We start from the raw sequence: 4,152 nt of genomic DNA, 5'->3' as shown, positions 1-4,152 counted from the left end.
GGAACAGGAAGAAAATGGTTAGATGTGCAAGTCACCCAAACTTTTGTCAATCTGCAATAAGTTGGGAGACAGAAGGCCTGTTTTAATATTGTTGTTGTTATCATCATCATCATCCCACCCTTCTTCCTAGAAGGAGCCCAGGGTAGCAAACAAAATACTAAAAGCTCTCTAAAACATCCTAAAAGCAGACTTCAAAACATGTTAAAACATCTTACACAACATCTTTTTTTTAAAAAAAAAAAAGCTTTAAAAACATCTTAAAAAACAATTCCAACACAGATGCAGACTGGGATAAGGTCTCTACTTAAAAGGCTTGTTGAAAGAGGTCTTCAGTAGGCGCCGAAAAGATAACAGAGATGGCTCCTGTCTAATATTTAAGGGGAGGGAGTTCCAGAGTGCAGGTGCCACAAAACTAAAGGTCCGCTTCCTAAGTTGTGCAGAATGGACCTTCTGAGAAGACGGCTTCTGCAGGAGACCCTCACCTGCAGAGCACAGTGATTGACTGGGCATATAAACAAGGATGGGTAAGAAGTAAGAATGAGTGAATCTGCCCATTTTGATTTCTCTATCAGCATTTTAGTGCACATTTCTCCTAATACATACATTTTTGGAAAGCAATTCTCCCTAACACATTTTTATATGCTATTTTCACCAATATAGGCATTTTCATTCACATTTTTAACCTTGCAAAATGCCTTTTGACATGCATTATATGGCTGGAGAACTGCATTGTACAATTAGAATGGCTGCACTATGTTCACATATTGTTTTGGAAAGTGTGAATTCAGTAAGTTTGCCTTTAAAAGCAAATGAAACCACATTTCTCCCTCTTGTCCACTTAGGAGGTAATCATTTCCTAGTTTTTTCTCCTGGGCTCGGGCAGCTTTTCTCCTTTGTATATTTCGTTCCCAAGACTTTTTGTTGTTGTTGAGGGAAAAAAGAGAGTAAAACCTTTGTTTATTTTCTTTGTAAGACAATCCACCCAGTAAAATCTTGGATCAGAAGAAAGCTTTCTTCAATGAAAGCCCCAGTTTCACCATTTTCACTCTTAATTTAATGAATGGCTCCTTCCTGCAGACTGAGAGATACAATAACAGATATAGAAAAAGACACCAAAGCCTGCCCAGGACTGTTTTATATTACTTTGCCTTTTATTGATGCAATTGTTTTTAACAAGAAATATTCCAAGCAGTCGCAGCAAATAAAACGTGTCTCTCATAGAGCTGTATTGTAGATAGACATCTGATAAACATTTAATTAAAGACACTCATGAATTCCAGGTATCTTTAATTTATTCTTTGCAGTGAGTCTTTTAAATGCTATAAGATTAAGTCTCCAAAATAAATCTCTCCCCCCATGTCATAATCCTTGCTTTTGCTGTAATAGAAAACCCTGCAGCAAACATGCGGCGAGGAGTGCAATCCTGTGTGTGTTTATGCTGAAGGAAGTCCCACTGTGTTCAATGGGGCTTACTCCCAGGTAAGTGCATCCTAAACACTGCGGTCAAGATTGCCTCCTACGCATTGCAGTCGAGATCCAAGATCCAGAGGGCTACTTTAGATGCACCCAAAGCTTACACATTCACTGTGAATTTTTAAAAAAAGTTTCTTCAACAGCAATATCACCAACAAAATGCACAAGAGATGAAGAACAGGAGAAAGCTGTTGCCATCATGCCCTGCTTGTAAATTTCCAGGGGAGATTTTCATTGGTCACTTGTGGAAACAGGATGTTGGAGACGACTCCTTGATCAGATCCACCAGGGTGCATCATCTGCTGTTTCACACATTTGAGGCCCTCCCTGATTTTCGAAAGCAATTTGCTTTGCAGTACGGGTGGCTTCTGTCTGAATCACACGCTCACAGTTCAATAGGAGAATGAGGGTGATCTAATTTTTTTATTATAATTCAGTCAGTTCAGTTCAGCTTTATTGCATCTCATAATAAAAGGCTATCGCAATCTAAAATGTGCATTTACAAAGGAATATCACATGCAACATAAAAGAAAATCCACCTCGGATCCAAACTGGTAGGATAAGTGACCTCCAGCACATATTACAGTATGTTTTCCCCCCAAAAAAATGCATATTAAGGTGACGATTTTTTTTAAAAAAAATCTGCTATTCTATCCAGAACTCCTTGTAATACAGATTCTCTCATTGATAATGAGAATTAGAAGGCCTGGTGAAATATTACTATTTCGATGTATATATAAATAATGTGGTTACACAGCTACCTGGCTATCAATATTTCCCTCCCAAAATACGGGATTAAAAACATTTCCATCTCTCCCCCTATAATGCAGGTGAGACAGTATTGATGTCTTTAACCCAGATTACTATTACCATTTTCATCATCATTAAAAGGATGTATCGACCTCCTTTCCATCAATCTTGATGTCAGGGTAAGGGGTGACATAAAGTAAATGACACAACTGAATTCATACAATCTTTTTTTAATGAACAAGTTCATCAAAAGAAAATACAAACAAGGGCAGGCACAGGAACAAAAAAACCAGCAGGACAGGCAAGCTATAAACAGTCACCCACTTAAAAAGACTTACAATCTCTCAACAAACAAGACAACAGTTGCGGTGCCAAAGTGATAACAAAATCAGCATCGCCTGCCCTGTTTGTAAAGGGAGGCCCTTGAGCAAATGAGGCAGCACCGTACAGAAGGCTTTATCCCAAGGATTCTGAAACGGTGGTCCATGGACCACCAGTGGTCCATGTGCTTCATTCAGGTGGTCCGTGGCATGTCCACATTAAATATCCATCCATATTGATTTTTAATTGTATCTCAGTTGCTTCATTTATTTCAATAAAACACTTTGGGTTGTGTTCCTGCTCAGAATAAACCCAATGAAATTAATAAACCTACGCCAGTCATGTCTATTTTACGGCCATACTACCCTGAACACATCCAATCACGTCTGATCTCAGAAGCTAAGCAGGGTCAGGCCTGTTTAGTACTTGGATGGGAGACTGCCTGGGAATACCAGGTGCCCGTAGGCTTAGAGGAAGGCAATGGCAAACCACCTCTGAAGACCTCTTACCATGAAAACCCTATGAATATATCCAAAAAAGATTCCTAGGGTCACCATAAGTCACCGTAAGACTTGAAGGCATATAACAACAAAGTCACGTCCATTAATATCAATGGGACTGCTATCAGTAGGACTAGCAGTGAATACCACCCAATATAAAAGAACCAATTAAAATTCAATTAAAAATTGTGCAGCGTCCAGCACAGCACATTATGATTGCTACATCAGGCAGAAAAATCATTAAGAAGTCCACCAAGACCATTGGCAATTGTTGAGGGTTCCTTGGGGGGGGAAAGTTTGAGAACCATTGGGGTATTCCAGATGAACACTGAGAAATCTTCCCCTAGCAGCAGCGAAATGCAGATCCTAAAACACAGGCAGGCTGATGTAGGGAATAGGCAACCTTTCAGGTATTTGCCATTCAGGACTCAAAATAAGAGAGCAGCATTGAGTGTGCTAGGGAGAACCTAGGGAGTGAAAATGGACAGAGGACAAATAAATATGGAGCCTAAAAATATTCCCATCAAAAACATAGGAGGAGCCTGACTGGTTCAGACCCACAGGGCCCTCCAGCATCCTATTCTCATAGGGACCAACCAGATGCCTGTAGGAAGACCACAAGCAGGGCTTGAGTGCAACATCAAGCTCTCCACTCGCGATTCCCAGCAACTGTTATTCAGAGGCATACTGCTTCTAATACTGCTTCGTTCTGCTACGAAGGCCCTCCTCCGGGTTCCAACTCACAGGGAGGCCCGGAGGGTGATGACAAGATCTAGGGCCTTCTCAGTGGTGGCCCCCGAACTGTGGAACAGTCTCCCCGAGGAAGTACGCCTGGCGCCGACTCTGCTCTCCTTCCGGCGCCAGGTCAAAACCTTCCTATTCTCTGAAGCATTTTAAGTTACACTGATTTACTTTTAAAAATGTTTATTGTATTGGATTGTTGATTGTATTTTAGTATTATTTTGTTATTCATTGTATTTTTTTGCTATTTTATGTTCACCGCCCAGAGAGCTATTGGTAGTCGGGCGGTATATAAATTTAATAAATAAATAAATAAATAAATAATAATGGAGGTAGGACACAGCCATCATCATGGCCTAGGAACCAT

The 4,152-nt window shown here is 40.3% G+C and overlaps 1 pseudogene; it reads left to right on the top strand.

Annotated features, from left to right (window-relative positions):
• The first annotated feature begins 2,892 nt into the window (after window positions 1-2,892).
• LOC133373612 (5S ribosomal RNA) lies at window positions 2,893-3,012 on the top strand (annotated as a pseudogene).
• The last annotated feature ends 1,140 nt before the right edge of the window (window positions 3,013-4,152 follow it).

This window comes from Rhineura floridana, chromosome 19, assembly GCF_030035675.1.
Source record: "Rhineura floridana isolate rRhiFlo1 chromosome 19, rRhiFlo1.hap2, whole genome shotgun sequence".
Classification (NCBI taxonomy): domain Eukaryota; kingdom Metazoa; phylum Chordata; class Lepidosauria; order Squamata; family Rhineuridae; genus Rhineura; species Rhineura floridana.
Note: the sequence above shows the minus strand (reverse complement) of the source record. Positions and strands in the feature narration are given on the sequence as shown.